Below are 19078 nucleotides of genomic sequence, written 5' to 3'. Positions count from 1 at the left end.
CTATGAAAATAGGTTTCTCAGGTTCACCTAAAACCCTCACAATTGTGTCCTTCTAATGGGCTTACATAATTCAAAAACCCCACACTCTGAGTTTTCTAGCTCTCCTCAGATAACCAACACAATGAGATTTTCCTGGCTTAATCTCAAAGAAACCAAAAGCATATAAGATTTACATAAATGTAAAATACCTAGATTTCTCCTTTTGTAGCAGCCCAGAAGAACCAAATCGGAGTAGAAGTTCGAATAGAGAAGTTCAATATCCAATACTCACTTTAAAATGGTTCTAAATTCTAATTAATTTTAAATTAAATCAAGTTGGGCTAGCTCTATTTGATTTTGATTCTAAGAAGTGGAATATCCCAATTCCTCTTTCAAATCAGATTGGAATGCAGAAACAAAATCAAATATAAAAAGCTAACAAAAGATAATTTTAAATATGCACAATGTAGCTTAAAAAGAACACAAACCTATCTCTCAGAGTAATGCCTTGATTTTACTTTGATTGGATATAAAACTCTGAAATTCATGCTCTATTTATAGTTACAGAAATCACATCTTCGACTAGTCCTGTGGACACTACGACTAGTCGTACGACCAACAGTATTTTGAAATTATGAACGCGATCGGAAAAAATCATTCCACGACTAGTCGTAGGCTATCCACGACTGGTCGTGAACCCTCCGCGACTGGGGCAGGTCACAACTGGTCATGAGGAACCAGAATTCGTTGTTGTAGTTTAAGTTGTAGCTGTAGGACTGGTCGTAAACGAGTCGGCACTGTTCACATGACCGGTCGAGCAGACTCCACGATTGGTCGTAGCTCAACTAAAAATTTTCAAATTTTTGAAACAACTTAAGACTGGTTTGGAATTTCTTGGACTGGTCAAGCCAGTTCTAGGACTAGTCAAACAAAGTCCAAGACTAGTCTTAGAACAGACTAAACACTTATAAAAAGATTCAATTGACTTATGTATACAAAATGACCTACCCTAAGGTCAATTTAAGGTCATTCATACCTTAAATGTGAAGTATGGACATTGAGTCTTCATTTCTTTAGATGATGATTGACTTCATCTTATATTTTAGTCTTGAGTTGTACTTGATCTTGAGTTGTACTTGAGTCTTGAACAAGAACTTGTCTTTTGATGTAGCTCTCGTAGTTCTTGAAATACTCTGGACTTTGAAGCTTACAAGAGTGGACAATGTACTTGACCTTGCATGTCTTGAAGTAGAGCTTCATTCTCAACTTGAAGCATTATGATGCAGTGCCTTGAACATATAAATATTTTCATGCTACACGAGACACAGAAAGTGTTTTTGGCATAAAATTTGACAAAACAAAGGAGCAATCAACCATAGCACTTATAATCTCCCCCTTTGTCAAATTTGTGACAAAACACACTTAACAATAATATGACCAATATGCACACAAGAATCCTACATCAGTTATAAAAGAAAACCAGTACAGCCTGGTTAAAGAATCATGCACCAGTTATCATTAACTAGCACATATCATACCTTCTTACTTACTCCCCCTGAGTAACACATAAAAAAAAATGCTACTATCCATATCCATAAGCAATCAATCCAAAACTTGAAATATTTCTCCCCCTTTTTGTCACAATATAACAAAGGAAGAAAATAAGAAATGAAAAAGGATAATAAATAAGAGAGTAATAAAGGAATTAACTAGGTAAGATATGAGAGATAAATAAGCAAATTCAAAGTTCACATATCATTTACCAGCAAAAATCAAAGTCAACCAAAGTCAGTCTTACAAACTGAAAGAAAACAAAGTTGTATAAAAGTTATTATAGACCATAAAAACACCTAATCAGATCCTGAAGAAGGAGCGGGTATGGTAGGATCAAGTTGATGAAGGCCCTTGTTTAAACGCCTAAAATACTTACGCATATGTTTAAATTATAAATCATGGGCAACATTCATGTTCTCTACCTTCTCCTCAAGTGCATGTAGACGAGCATCATTTATAGAGTTTGATTCAAGTTCATCAAAAATGTCATACATATTTTATGAGGCCTGTATCCTAGCCCGTACTGTTCTGTAGGCTTCCGCGGTCCTCCCGGTCGAATTCCGGTGACCCGCGATCTGTTATCGGTAGTTGCGCGCAACCTTGAGTCGTGTCCCGTATTCCAGAGTCAGCTCAACTTGAGACTTGTACCCTTACAACCGCACCGTCGCCGCGGTTCCGACGCCGCATCTTACATACTGATCCGAAACCCTGGCGGGGAGATGTGGGCCCGCGTTCAGTTCGAGAAACGCTGTGCATTTGTAAACCCAAGGGAATCTTTACAACATGTCCCATCAATCACCCATCCCCAAGTACAACCACCCCTCCCCTAAAGTCAACTCTCTCTTATAACCCACACATGTCAAGTACACATCTATCACCCATCACACCCATCCCTCTCTCTTACATCATCTCTCTCTCTCTCTTTTCTCTCTCATTCCAAGCAAGCCAAGGAGAGAAGCCAACGTCCAAGGCATTTTCAAACACCATGAGAGCTTTGTGTGGCCCACCTCCTATCTCCCATCCCCACCCTCCAAAGATCATCTCAACCGTTGGAATCATTTCCTTGGAGCTCTAGATCATGTTGGTGGAAGAAAGGAAGAAGAGATCGACGGTGGGTGTTTTCTTTTGTTTTGTTTGTGTGGATTTGATTATTAGAGGGCCCACATGTGGTGGGACCCATCTTGATGTATGTTTTGTATCTTGGAGGGACCCATAGTGGCGGGGTCCCTCCCATTTTTCACCATTCTCTCTCCTTCTCTCTCTTCCTTTTTTTTCGGTGAAGATGATAATGGGTGTGGCCCACTTGATCCACGCAGTAGGACCGTGAGGACCCACCTCAATGTATGTGTGCATCTAGGCGTCCATCTACTGAACTACCTAGGATGGTGCCAGGCCACACCATGATGTATGTTTGATCCACACCGTCCAGACAGTTTGGATAGGCGCTGGACAGTTTGGACGGTGCTGTGAAGGCCACACCATGATGTATCTTTTGATCCACCCGTCCAGCCATGGTACCCACCTTGATTTATGTATTTAATCTTCACCATCCAAATGTACTGGACGGTGGTACCCACTTGCTGGATGAAGAGAAATGCAAATATCAGCTTTCTCCAAAGCTTGTGGGTCCACACGTGTGAACCAACCTGATGCAGGTGTTTCTTTCAAACCGTCCAGATTCAGCCATCTGGTGGGCTGCACCATAGCAGCAGCAGAGGTGCTGCTAGTGTCTTGGGTCTCTAGGCCCACTTGCTATATGGAGGCAAAATAAATATCAATTTGATCCAACCAGGTGGGCCACACTGGCGTGGACCCCACCTTGATGTATGTGTTCTATATCTTAGCCATCCATCTGCATCAGTGCAGGTCCAATGGTTTGTGGACTGCACTAGTAACAGCAGCACCATCCAGACTACTGACCATCTGGATGGCAGGAAAACACAGATATTAGCTTTGTTCCAAAACAGATGGCCCACCTGACGTGGACCCCACCTTGCTGCAGCAACTACATCATCCAGTTTTCCAGACCATTGTACGGCCTAAACTGATGGGTTAGGGCCACTAGGCCGACTCCTGTCCAGCAGGCCTGGACGCTCAGACAACACAAATGCCAGCTTGATTTAAAACGCTGGTGGGCCACACTAGCGTGGACCCCACCTCAGTACACGTGTTGTGTACACACCATCCACCCAATTCTCTATTGGGTCACACGTGGAAATGAGACAGATTCAAATCTCACGTGGAGTACACTACTAGATAGCATGTTGTCCAGCGTGTTCTCTAACGCTGGGCCCACTACAGGGCCCCATCGTGATGTGCAGTGCATCCAGGCCATCCACCCAACCTTCCAATTTATCAGGCCGTGGGCCTGGATATGAGGCAGATCCAAATCTCTAGTGGGCCGTACCACAGTTACAGCGGGGTTTGCCTGTCTGTCCAGCAGCAGCAAGCCCACTTGGGCTGACTGCTTGTGCCAACGGCCCATCCCTGGTGGTTCACAACCAGCGGGGTCCACTATGATATATGTGATTCGATCTAGACCATCCATCTACCAGCCTCATAGCGGCTGGGTTGACGTCAGCAAGTGCTATGGACTCCACCATGAGGTATGAGTTTTATCCAAGCTGTCCCACTATGGGACTCCTCCATGATGTATGCTTTAATCCACACCGTCCACTGTGTGGGATAGTGTGACCCACTGTGATATATGTGTTTGATCCACATCGTTCAGACGGTGCTGAACGGTGCTAGACCTATTTGGATGGTGCCACGTGGGGCCCTAATATGATGTATGTGTTGTGCCCACGCATCCAGCATCTGGACGGTGGACCACCTTGTTATATGTATTCTATCCACACCGTCCAGCTGTTTGGACAATGGGCCCTACTATGATGTATGTTTTGATCTCACACCGTCCATCTGGATGTGGGACAGCGGGACACCACCATGTTGTATGTGCTTCTCCCACACCATCCAGTGGTGCCGTGGGCCACACCTTGATGTAGTTATTGTATCCACGTCATCCATGGACCACACCATGATGTAAGTGTTGTATCCTCACCGTCTAGTGCAAGGACGGTGGGATTCCACCATGATGTATGCGTTTCTCCACCCTGTCCATTCATTAGACGTGGCCCCACCATGGCAGTGTGTGGGGCCCACCTTGATTTAATGTATTGCATCCACACCATCCAATCCATGGATGGTGGATGCAAATTGACTGGAATACCTCACACCAGCTTGATAGTTGAGGTACTAATGCCAGCAAGTTCCGTGGGGCCCACTTGACTGATGTGGTGCATTCCACGCCACTCAGTTGTTTTATATCCATGATCGTCCTTGTGTGTGGACCACCATGATAAATGTATTGTATATTTATGTCATCCATTGATGCGACCCGCTTGATGTACCTGAGGCCCATTGGCGCAGCCTATTTGATGCATATGAGATCCATGTGTAGGGCCCACCTGTTATGTATTTAAAGTTCATGCGATAAGGCCCATTATAATGTATTCCAGGCCCATATGATGTGGCCCATTGTGATGTATATAGGCCCAGGTATGTGGCCCGTTGTAATGTATTTGTGGCCCATTTGGCGAGGCTCGATGAGGTGTACATGTGGCCTTTGAGTGAGGCCTATTGCGATGTATATTAGGCCCTTGTGTGAGGCCATGTGCCCACAATATGTTTGACCCTATGTGGGCCACTGCTTGGGAGCGATGTTGGTTGAATGTCCATATTGATGAGTAATGATGGTTGGATGTCCACATTGTGACCTTCCCTTAGGCCTTGTTAGGCCCATCCTCACCGATTTCGATTTGTTGAGGCTGATTGTATAGGCTGATTCTGACTGACATGACCAATTGCTGATTCCGATTGACGTGACCGATTTGTCGATTCTGATTATCAATCGATTCCGATTGTCATGACCGATTGTCGATTCCGATCGACGTGATCGATTTGTCGATTTTGATTATCGATCGATTCTGATTGTCATGACCGATTGCCGATTCCGATCGACGTGACCGAATGGCCGATTTTAATTATCGATCAATTCCGATTGTCATGACCGATTGCCGATTCCAATCGACTTGACCGATTTGCCGATTCTGATTATCGATCGATTCCGATTGTCATAACCGATTGTCGATTCCGATTGACATGACCAATTTACCGATTCTAATTATCGATTGATTCCGATTGTCAAGGCCGATTCCGAGTGTCGATTCCGATTGTTGAGGCCGATTTTGATTGTCGAGGCCGATTTCGATTGCCGAGGCCGATTGTCAAGACCTATGTGATGCATTTGAGGGCTAGGCGATGGAGCCCATTGTGATGTATGTTAGGCCCTTGTGAAAGGCCAGATGTGTATTAAGCTCTTGAGTGAGGCCCATGGTGTTGTATATCAGGCCCTTTGTGAGGTCATGGGTCTACTATATGTTTAACCCTATGTGGGCCACCCCTTGGGGGCAATGTTGGTTAGATGTCCACATTGTCAAGGCCGAATGTAGATGTCGATTATTGAGGCTGGTTATTGATACCGATTATGAGTATGTGACAGCATAACATCATAATACATGCCCATACGCATCATCTACATGTTTGTTATGAGATGCGATTGACTATTGCATATGCCATAGGGCAGGTTGTTCATGGGGTTCCCTGATAGGCGGAGTTGTCCCACATGAGCTCACGGTATGCGTAGGATGGATGCATGATTAGATTGTGTGACGCATGCATCTCGCATTTGTGTGACATGACCACCGTACGCCCAAGCGACATCAGGGTCGTAGCCTCCATAGGTATTTCGTGGATGGTCAGATGGGATACTGAAAATCTGTTCTACATGGGGTGCTATAGATATCCCTGGGTGAAAGTCCCTAAACCGTCTTGGTTCCAGAGGTTGCTCCAACGTCTAGACCAAGTGGATGTATGAGCGCATGAGGGTTGTACACCGTTCGGCCGCGTCTCCCACTGTGTCGTGGTCAGTTGGAAGGGAGTACGGCCTTACCTGCCCAAGAGGAGGGGGCAATGCTAGGTTGAGTCTGACCAGCTCGAGGAATGGGTCCGCTATCGACGAGCCGGGCCCGATATTGGCAGGCGGATAGTGAGGTCTCTTCCACTCACCTTGTTGCGCGCGATGGGGCGGCAATCCGATTTAGAGTGTAATAGACCACGGTGATTTCCTAGAGAGGAACCGTACTGATATGTGGACTTATTGAGTAGGAGTTGCATACTCATGCATTCATTTCATTCACTATCCACTCGGGCTGGTGGCGTGCAACTAATTATTATGTACCTTCGCATATGCAGGATTTCGGTTGGGCGCGCGACTAACCTGAGATCAGGAGTTTACCACATCGAGTCTGACAATCTAAATTTAGGTATGGGACTGGTTTGGATAGAAGCCCCTTGTGATGGACCCCGTAGCCTGCGATACTAGGTACTATCATTCCGACTTCACACTCCAGCTTGGTCATTTCATTCGCATCGCATATTGCATTGCATCCTCAGCACATAGTATTTAGCTTACTGTCTTCGCATTGCATAGCTGATCTACATTGCTTCCTTAGTATATGATATTGGTTATTATATTTTTACATTGCATAGCCTGAATAAGGCTGATGGTATTAATGGGCCTATCAGCATGTTATTGCATTATTCTGATATGTATTTATGGCTATGTCAGTACTTTCGCTTACTCTGATTACTTAGATATTGTTTACTTGGCACTTACCTTGTGCACACACTTTCACCACCCACTAAGCTTTCTATAAGCTTATGCACGATAGATGCGTGCAGGTGTCGTTAGGTTGCAGCAACATTGAGGTCGGAGTGTGCAGCGGACTTATGGAGCTTTGGTCTTTAACTTATGTATTTCCCTTTCAATATTGTATCCAACTGTTTATATTAGTGGATATGTAATGACGATGTTGCCTTTTTGATTTGGGTATACTTGTGGTCATGCTTATTACAAGAAAAATGTACACTGAAAGAAAATCCTCCTTGTAGGATCCCAGGATCGGAATCTGGCGTATAGGCACTGGGAGCCGAGAATGGGGTACTACGGAGGCTGTCGGCACCGGATTCGGCGATCGGGGTTCTTGTGAGACCGATCTCCGAGTTTAGGGCGTGGCATATTTATATCAACAGGAGGAAGATCGCCACCTTCTTTTACATTCCCTGCTTCAGCTCCACCACCACCCACATCCACCTGGCCAGGAGCCAATTCCAATTTCATCTTGATAATATTAGAATTGTTAAAAATCAGGTGATGAATAGGAGCCTCTCCAACAAACATAGCAAGTAGCATGTGAGTAGCTAACACAGTCATAAGATATGCAAATTAAATATTATTGTGTCCTAGATGGAGACGAAACTGAATGATAAAATGACAGATCAAAGATGGAAGACAAACTTGAGTACCAGAGACGATGGAATGCAAAACCTGAACCATAAAGGAAGTCAGTTCTATTTTGTTACCAGAGCGCGGATACAGATTTGAAATAAAGATTCTGTGGAGAACCTATATCTGGGTAACGATACTTTGAGGGGAGCGCATTCCCCTTATGAGTCCATTGCACATCCATATTGCATAGTGCTCTAGTGAGCATGCGTTTTTCTGATTCTGAGGGTTTCTCAAATAGAGTATGAATAGGAATACCCTTGTCATTAATAGGTATGTCCATCAAAGCCGAAATCAAATGATGGTCTATATTAAATGGACCTTCTCTAGTAGCTATTTTAAATGTTAAATTCTTAGTCAAAAAATCAAAAATGCAAGCAAACATAGCCTGTGCAATAGATTGGTATGCTGGCCCACCCCAATGTAGGATGTTAACCCAACCTACAGCTTGGAGGAGTGGAAGGAGACCAAAAGGAGCAATGTGTTCAAGATCAACAGGTCGTTCAACAATGACATTGTGCAATCGCAAATCTCGCACAAGTGTGAGATCATCTTCAGGTGACCGAAAATGGCACCGAGTTAAAGTAGTCGATCTAGATGAGGAAGCACCATGGAAAGTTTTCGTTTTCCCTCTAGCATCCATTTGCAATTAAGAGTACAAAGAGTCAATAGATCACAAAGGATGTAGAGTGGGATTTAGCTAAAACAGATTTCTCAAAAGAAAACCCCAAAACCTCAATGAAACACAAAATAAATTACTCTAAGAGTGAAAATGAAGTAATATTGACTAGAATCCACAAGAAAAACACCAATGATGCACTAACCTTGAAGATCTAGGAAGGTGGGTACGACCGGTCGGGCGTCGGCTCGTTGGAGAGAAAAGATGAAATGAAGAAGGAGTTTTCTCCAAATTTTAAAAGGTCCAGTGCGTTACACGACTGGTCGTCGGTCGTCCTTGACCGGTCATGCCACGACTGGTCGAGTACGTCCTCGACTGGTCATGTACCGACTAAAATATGCATTTTTCACATAATTCTGAATTTTAAATAAATAAATTAACCATTATATATGCTATAATATAGAAATGCATGATTAATCAATTTAAATTGAACATTCCAAGATCAAATTTCAATTTATTAAACCTGCTTTTGTCTAGCAATTTAGTGAAAATGTCAACAAGTTGATTCTCAGTCGGAATGTAATCCAAAGAGATAGTCTTTTCTTCCACTAATTCATGAATGTACTAATATCTAATGTTAATGTGCTTGGTTCGTGAATGCTGGATTGGATTTTTAGATATATGTATCACACTGGAATTATCACAATATAAAACCATTGAATCCTGTGCAATTCCGTAATTGCTTAACATTTTATTCATCCATACAAGCTAAGTACATGCATTTCTAACTGTGATGTATTCAGCCTCAGCAGTTGAGAACGATACAGAGCTTTGCTTCTTGTTAAACCAGGAAACTAAACAATTTCTGATATAAAAACAACCACCACTAGTTGATTTCCTATCATCAATATTTTCAGCCCAATCAGCATTAGTGTACCCTGCCAACTGAACACTAGTATCATATGAATACCAAAGACCCAAATTAGCTAAACTTACGACATATCGCATAATCTGCTTAACAGCAGTTAGATGGGACTCTTTAGGGTCAGATTGATATTTAGCGCAAATACCAACACTAAAAGCAATATCAGATCTACTTGCAATTAGATAAAGTAAACTACCAATCATACTGCGATATAATTTAGGATCCACATTTTTACCTGTAGAGTCCTTTGAGAGTCTTAAAGTTGTACTCATAGGAGTATAAAAAATTTTCCCATTCTCAAATCTGAACTTTTTAATTAAGTTCAGAGCATATTTGGTTTGAGAAATAAAAATGCCATCAGGTTGTTGTTTTACTTGCAACCCTAGAAAATAATTCAATTCCCCAACCATGCTCATTTAAAACGTAGATTTCATTAAATCTGCAAACTCAATAGTCATGTTAGTACAAGTAGATCCATAAATAATATCATCAACATAGATCTGTACCATTAAGATATCATTGTTATGTATCTTAACAAAAAGAGTCTTATCAACACTTCTCATTTAAAAATTATGACTTAGTAAAAACTTAGTCAATTTTTCATACCATACCCCGGGAGCTTGTTTCAAACCTTAGAGAGCCTTTTTTAGGCGATAGATATGATTAGCATTCTTAGGGTCTTCAAAACCTGTTGGTTGTTTAACATAAACTTCTTCATACAGATCGCCATTTAAGAAGGCACTCTTTACATCCATTTGATAAATTTTGAATTTTCTAAAGTAAGCAATGGATATGAATAGTCTGATTCATTCAAGACGAGCTACTAGGGCAAAGGTTTCATCATAATCAATTCCTTTAATTTGAGTGTACCCTTGTACAACCAGTCTAGCCTTGTTTCGAATTATATTACCAAGTTCATCAAACTTATTTTTGAAAATCCACTTAGTTCCAATAATATGTTTATCTTTAGGTCTAGGAACAAGATACGAAACATCATTTCTCACAAATTGGTTAAGCTCCTCTTGCATCATTACTATCCAGTTTTCGTCAGTAAGAGCTTCTTTTACGTTAGCCGGTTCTATCTGGGATGTAAAACACACGTAATGACATATATCTTCTAGTTGTTTACGAGTGCGCACACCAATGAGAGGGTTTTCAAGAATTTGAGTGGTTGGATGATCTTTCACAGTCCTCAGTTCTGAATTGTTTTGACTTGATGAAGTATCTAGTTTGTCAAATAAAAGAACTTCATCATTATCTGAACTTGGGGCAAGTGTATTCAAGTGATCGTCAATGACCACATTGATGGACTCTTGAATCACACCGGTCCTTTTGTTCAGTACTCGATATGCTCGACTGTTTAAAGAATATCCTAAAAAGATACCTTCATCACTTTTAGTGTTGAACTTACCCAGATTTTCACGATCACATAAAATATAGCACTTGCTGCCAAAAACTCGAAAGTATTTGACAGTAGGCTTCTTATCGAACACCATTTCATAAGCTGTTTTATTATTAGATTTACTTGTATAAACCCGGTTGATTATATAGCAGGTAGTATTTACGGCTTTAGCCCAAAGATTTTTAGATAGCTTCATACTATTCAACATTACATAAGCCATTTCTTGAAGCACTCTATTTTTTCTTTCAACAATTTCATTTTGTTGTGCTGTTTTCGGTGCAGAGAATTCATGTGATATTCCCTGATCGCAATAGAATTTCTTAAAACTGCTATTCTCGAATTCTGATCCATGATCACTACGGATCTTACAAACTTGAGAACCTTTTTTCATTTGAAGTCGTTTGAGAACTGTTTTCACTTCATCAAGGGTTTCTGATTTATCCCGTAAGAAGGCTACCGAAGTGAATCTGGTATAGTCATCCACGATTACCAGTATATATTTTTTGCCACCTCGACTCTTCATTCTAGTTGGTCCTATAAGATCCATATGGAGAAGCTCGAGAAGTTTTGATGTGGCATTGGAGTTCACCTTTTTGTGAGTACTCTTAGTTTGTTTACCAATCTGGCATTCGCCGCATATTTTGTCTATTTTCTATAATTTAGGTAGACCTCTTATCATTTCTCTTTTGCTCAATCTAAATAGATTGCGGTAGTGTACATGTCCAAGACGTTTATGCCATAACTCAGTTTCATTAGTATGGACCATGTAACACAATTGATTAGATGAGCTAGAATCACTTACGATGTAGCAGTTTTCAGAAGTTCTACGACTAGTTAATATTACTGAACCATTTTCGTTTAAAATTTCACACCCTAGGTTAGAAAATTTAACACTATAATTTTTATCACATATTTAAGAAATGCTTAACAAGTTATGTTTTAAACCTTCTACATATAAAACATTCTCAAATAAAGGGAGATTAGAAAGTTACACCATACCTTGGCCAATAATCTTGCAGTTGCTACCATCACGAAATGTGACTGAACCATCAGTTATATCTTTAAGATCGGTGAATAGACCTTTATCACCAGTCATATGCCTTGAGCATCCACTGTCTAAGTACCACTTTGAATGACTTGTAGCTTTGAAAGCCGTGTGGGCAACTAAGTAAGTAACCTTAAGAACCCACTTCATAATTGTTTTGGGTTTAGGAGTATAATTGGTCTCTTATGTTTGTAGTTGCTGTAAGAATGACCCACTGGGTTAGATTTTAAGAGCTCCTTAAGTAAATCAACTGTTTTCTCAGCTAAAGGGTTTCGGTTCTGATTATTACAATTGATATGATTACTTTTAGGTTTAAATGATTGAAATGTTTTGGTATTTTTAAAAAACATTTGATTAGAACTTTTCTCTTTTGAGTTTGAGGACTCTCCTTTTACAAACTTAGGAGGAGTATTCTTCTGTTTAGGAGGAATATATCTATCATAGCCCAAACCGAATCGGTCGCCACATTTTCTTGATCCGGATAAAAGTTTTTCTAACTTTGGATCACCTTAGGCATACCTCCATGTGTCCTTTAAACTCAAAAGTAAAGAGACTTCAAGTTTAAGTTTTTCATTTTCAGATTTAAGATTTTCAATAAGGGAAGTTTTGAATTCTAAATCGCACTTGCATTTTTCAAAGCAATCTAAAACATGGGATTTTTCTAAAATAAGAGAATCAAAATTTTCATTAAGCTTTGAAAACTTTTCTTTTTGAAGTTTTAACTTAACAGCAATTTTACAACTTTCCTTGTATAGGGCATTGTAAGCGTCTTGAAGATCTTTTTCATGTTCATAATCACTATTCAGATTTTCTTTACTAGTTAAATCATCGTTATCTGAAAAAGTGAACTTGGCTAGAGTCATAAGGGCTTTGACTTCATTGCCTGACTCGGTTTCAGAATCTTCTGATTCAGAAGAGGCTTCAGAACCGGAAGATTCATCCCAAGTAGCTAACATACTCTTCTTTTTGGGTTTGTCCTTTTTAGGACACTTGTTTGCCAAATGCCCATATTCTTGGCAGTTGTAACATTGACTGTCTTTTAACGATTTCTAAGTTTTAGATTTGGATCTTTTCTTATCATTTGCTTTTTGAAAATCAACCCTCTTTTTACTTTTGAAAATTTTGTAAAACTTTTTCGCTAGAAGGGTCATATCATCTTCTGAGTTTTCTAAATCAGAATTACTATTATTTTCTTGAAAAATATTTTTAGAAGATTTAAGGGCAATAGAGTTACCTTTAGGAGCTTTAAAATTTAATTCATAGGTTTATAAAGAGCCAACTAGTTCTTCTACCCTCATATTGTCCGTATCACGAAGTTCCTGGATCACGGTCACCTTTGAGTTGAACCATTCAGGTAGTGAGCGTAGTATCTTTGCACACACTTTACTTTCTGGGATTTTATTGCCAAGACCCCACATAGAGTTCACAATGTCATTTAATCTTGTGTAGAAGTCCATGAACATTTCATTTTCTTTCATATGTATTTCCTCAAATTTAGTTGTGAGGATTTGGACTTTAGATTTCTTAACAATTGATGTTCCCTCATGTGTCATTTCTAAAATATCCCAAGCTTGCTTTACAGTACCACATGATATAATTCTTTTGAATTCATCCGGTGATAGTGCGCAAGTGATTGCATTTAGTGCATTTGCATTGGCACTACTCTCACTTTTCTGAAGAGTGGTCCAAGAAAAATAAGGTGAGATTTTCATAGATTTAGATCCATCAAAACCAGTTACTTCAATGGTAGGAGGGGTCCATTCAGTCATTGTGGCTTGCCACATGCTCTCATCCATGGATTTAAGGAAAATCCTCATCCTGGCTTTCCAATAGGCATAATTGGAGCCATCAAATGGTGGAGGCCTAGTGACTGAAAGGCTATCAAAGTTTGGCATCTTATAAATAGCTTAGATCGATTAGCTCTGGAAATAAATTCAAAAATATAACAATTAAAATGAACTATATGGCTCTGATACCACTTGAAAAGGCTAAGCTATATGTCCTAGAGGGGAGGTGAATAGGACTATGCCAAATTAAAACTTTAACAGTGGAATTTAAATGAATAAAGGAAAGATAGCACTTTAAACAAATCACAATATGGAAATATAAAGTAACCTCAAAATTCTAGTCTTGAGAAGTTGATACAAATGTTGTTCTAAGGACAACCTTGCACCATAAAAACCAAGGGTTTATGGAAGGACAACCTTAATAGAACAGTTTAAGTATCAATATCTCAAACTGAAGAGGAATAAAAAGTAAATAGCAAGAATGGAAATCTAAACTATTACAACATTCCCCACAATACTTGAAATGTAAATATTATAACATTCACATCCATAAATACATCTCACAAACTTGAATTATAAAAGATATAGAAAATAAATCACACATCCACAAAACATAAAGAGTTATAGTGGTTCGCCTATGTGTTCACCAACTGTTAAACAACAGCCACAGGGTTTACTACTCCACTCCTAATATCCTCACACAGGGGATATTAGCATTCACTATGAAAATAGGTTTCTCGGGTTCACCTAAAACCCTCACAATTATGTCTTTCTAATGGGCTTACATAATTCAAAAACCCCACACTCTGAGTTTTTTAGCTCTCCTCAGATAACCAACACAATAAGATTTTTCTGGCTTATTCTTAAATAAACCAAAAGCATATAAGATTTACACAAATGTAAAATACCTGGATTTCTCCTTTTGTAACAGCCCGGAAGAAACAAATTGGAGTAGAAGTTTGAATAGAGAAGTTCAATGTCCAATACTCACTTTAAAATGGTTCTAAGTTCTGATTGATTTTAAATTAAATCAAGTTGGGTTAGCTCTATTTGATTTTGATTCTAAGAAGTGGAATATCCCAATTCCTCTTTCAAATCAGATTGGAATGTAGAAACAAAATCAAATATAAAAATCTAACAAAAGAGAATTTTAAATATGCACATTGTAGCTTAAAAAGAACACAAACTTATCTCTCAGAGTGATGCCTTGATTTTACTTTGATTGGATATAAAAATCTGAAATTCATGCTCTATTTATAATTGTAGAAATCGCATCTTTGACTGGTCTTATGGACACTACGACTGGTCGTAGGACCAACAGTATTTTGAAATTATGAGCGCGATCAGAAAAAACCGTTCCACAACTGGTCGTAGGCTATCCACGACCGGTCGTGAACCCTCCACGACTGGTCGTGACCTGCCCACGACTGGTCGTGAAGAACCAGAATTCATTATTGTAGTTTAAGTCGTAGTTGCAGGACTAGTCGTGAACGAGTCGGCACTGTTCACATGACCGGTTGAGTAGACTCCAAGACTGGTCTTGAAATTTCTTGGACTGGTCAAGCCAGTTCTAGGACTAATCGAACAAAGTCCAAGACTAGTCTTAGAACAGACCAAACACTTATAAAAAGATTCAATTGACTTATGTATATAAAATGACCTACCCTAAGGTCAATCTAAGGTCATTCATACCTTAAATGTGAAGTATGGACATTGAGTCTTCATTTCTTCAGATGATGATTCACTTTATCTTATATTTTAGTCTTGAGTTGTACTTGATCTTGAGTTGTACTTGAGTCTTGAACAAGAACTTGTCTTTTGATGTAGCTCTTGTAGCTCTTGAAATACTCTGGACTTTGAAGCTTACAGGAGTGGACAATGTACTTGACCTTGCATGTCTTGAAGTAGATCTTCATTCTCAACTTGAAGCATTTTGATGCAGTGCCTTAAACATATAAATGTTCTCATGCTACACAAGACAGAAAGTGTTTTTGGCACAAAATTTGACAAAACAAAGAAGAAATCAACCATAGCATTTACAAAATCCATGTCATTTACTATGCTGGCAAATCCAGCCGTTCGGAATCGTTAGACGCCGCCCATGCATCAAGTTAGATTCCCCGTCACCCCTACGATTTTCAGAAATGTAGCTACTTATAACAAAAGGCAGAAAGAATAATTTCCATTTTTGGCTGGTGAGATCTCGACCCTTCTCCACCATCTAGAAGATTCTCATGAGAGATCCTGAGCGTAGAGCTTAGGGCGGTGCGAAAATCTCGTAGCAAAATGGGATTTTGACAAGATGTTGCAACGACGCGAGTCATCACGATTTTTAAAAGAGAGTTGAAATCAGTGGTCCTTGCTCACCGTTAGATGGACCTCACATACTCCCTTGCCATCATCCAAACCCTTTGAATGCACTAGATCAGTAGACTAGTCGGCCGTTGTAAAATCGCCATGATCAGGGGGTCATCCTCCCCAATCGGATCGTTTATGTTGCATTTCAAAAAGACGATCCTCTCCCTGATCCAAGGCATTCATCGTGTGTACCCATCTAAATTCCATCAGGGATGATTATATAGGCCCATGCATACGATCAGGCGATTAGGATAACCCTGATGATAGGTTTCTCAGCATTTCTTATGTTAAGAATGCGTTAATCCTTACAATTAGCCATGGAAATATCTAGAAAGGGAAAGGCTATAGATACCTGGAGTTTAGGGTGTCTTTCAAGGAAGGTTAAAGAAAGAGATAAGGAGAGAGAGAGAGAGAGAGAGAGAGAGAGAGAGAGAGAAACCAACCATTGGAGCGAGTTGCGAACCTCTGTCATAACTCGACTCAGCCCTTCTATTGAGCGAGTCAATATTTTGTCTAACTCGTTCCTTTGCTGAAAGAGAGAGAGCTATCTTGACTATAACCACTGTCCTGGACCGAGAGTTGAACCAACCCAGTCGTGAACTCGATGATTCCGCACTAACTCATCGTCCCAACCCCATCTTATTCTCGCCGAATGGTAAGTCCACCATTGTTACACCTCCAGTCTAGTAGAGTTTCCAATACCACTCTCTAATCGGGTTGCTGATCATCAACTCAGTCTGATAACCATAGATACATTAGCAAGACGCCTTAACTCCAGTCGCACCACCTCACTCCGAGTTTTCAGCATGTCTGATAGACCAAGCCACAGAGATGACTCCCTACTCACCGATTGAAGTGGAACTCTGAAGAGGCCATGGAAGGAAGAAGCAGACCCTGTTTCACCCTGTTGTTTGAATTCGTCGGCTGGTCAACTTAGAGGCATTTTGGGATTACCGGACCAACTCGACAAGTTGACTCAGCTGAGCTACTAATCCCTCTGACTCAACTCCCTTAACCTCTCCCATCTCATCCCCACTAAATCTAACCCTATGCCAGAACTCCAACCCAGCTACGTTTGAAAATGAGCCAGGAATTAGCCTCCCTCGTGTGACTCAATCAAACGCCAAGTCACAACTCCCGGATCCAACTTGGGCTGGTCAAAACCTGACCTTCGCTGTGCCATCAAGTAGGACCAACTCCAGTGCAGGTATCGTATTCAAGCTCATTCTTGTCATAGTTTTACACCTAACTCATTAACGAGTCAATTTCATAAATACCCAACTGAGTTAACTCAGTAATAAGCCACTGAAATGACATAACCAGGGCTTATCTATTACTAGAGATCTGAAGTGCCACTATAGATCTAGGAAACCAGTAACCGAATACCACAACTGGTAGTTTCCTGAAATCCCAAACTCAACTAGTTTCATGGTTGAGAATTCCAACCGAGTTAACTCAGTAACAACTCACCGAAACCTCGAAATGATTCATCTAGGTATCATTTTCAGCAGCTCACTTTGAGGAACGACCCTTCCTTCAACTAATTTTGACTCAAGTAATAACAAACTCATATCACATATAGTGCATACAAGAACTAGAATAGAATTTGATTATCATTGTTGTGACTTGTAAAACTCACCCTATAGGAATGTTCGAATCAGGGAGAACACCCACCCAAGGTGAGGAATATCCCACATTGTTTCTTTCATTCATTAAATTCCATATTAGTTTTAAGTCTAAATTGTAGAGAACTTTTGAGTGTTATAAACAATGATTTCATTTCCCTTATTACTAGTTAGTGATCATGAAGTAACGTTTTAATCTATATTGTTCTAATTCTATATTTATCAACTATATGTATAAGAATGTTGTCTTATAATTTCCATGCTACATTGATGATTGTTTGACTATGGGCGCACTTCTACTAGACGAGACAAGAATTAGAAGTTTTCACTTCAATTTATTTACAAATTGTGTAGTGATGAATTACTCTCATTGTTTCCCACATTCTCAAATTTTCAGTTTAGTTTGACTCTATTATATGGAAAAATCTTAGTTTGTGGTGGACAAAAAAATTTAATTCTACATATTGAATGAAGTAACACTTTGAATCCTATCATTCAAATTCACTGTTAATCAATCATAGGACTAAAGTTATTCTTATCATCTATACATCATGGGTATGTTTCTAGTAGCATGACATGGGCCTTGCAAATCTCATTCCATTTTATCTTATGAATTGTATAACGATGAATGTTCATGGGATGTCTTCTTTAAATGATATGTTGAAGGGATTCTTAAATAATTTAAGCGATATAATCCTACTTGAGGCTTATTTATCATATTGGTGAACCCTCTTTTGAATTTAAAGAAATGATAGAGATCCATGTGGAGCTCATGGTTGGATGTTTAACTTTTGCTAATAACCATTATATTTGATTATGATTTTAATCTGAAGTGTATTCTTTTCAAATCCAAGGAAAGTATATGGAAACCATGGTGCATAACATACACATATGACATGTGAGTTTTTCTGATTGCTCAATGTAAGCCACATTCTGCTAGGTTTGCTAAGAGTTCTACTACTTAAGTTATATCCTCAGATTATGTGCATTTGCTCCCCTTTGGGCTGCTCACTCTCTACATGATGCTTTTCCGAGTTTTAAAACCTCCTCGAGTGTATCTTGAATATCTTTCCAAGAAATTAGATAACCTTTGGCACACTCACCTACACGACCTTTTCCAAGTAGGCAGTCTACTGCGGGCAGCCTTTCCTTTTGACAGTTGGATGTGCATCCCCAGATCTATGTCTTGAGCATACATTCATACATCCATACTGAAAAGGCCAAGCTATATGTCCTAGAGGGGGGGTGAATAGGACAATGCCAAATAAAACTTATAACAGCGGAATTAAAAAGAAAATGATAGCCAAAGTAAATCACAATGCAGGAAAGTAAAATAACCTCAAAATTCAGATCTTGAGAGGTTGATACAAATGTTGTT

Source organism: Magnolia sinica, chromosome 1 (assembly GCF_029962835.1).
Source record: "Magnolia sinica isolate HGM2019 chromosome 1, MsV1, whole genome shotgun sequence".
In the NCBI taxonomy this organism is placed as follows: Eukaryota; Viridiplantae; Streptophyta; class Magnoliopsida; order Magnoliales; family Magnoliaceae; genus Magnolia; species Magnolia sinica.
Note: the sequence above shows the minus strand (reverse complement) of the source record.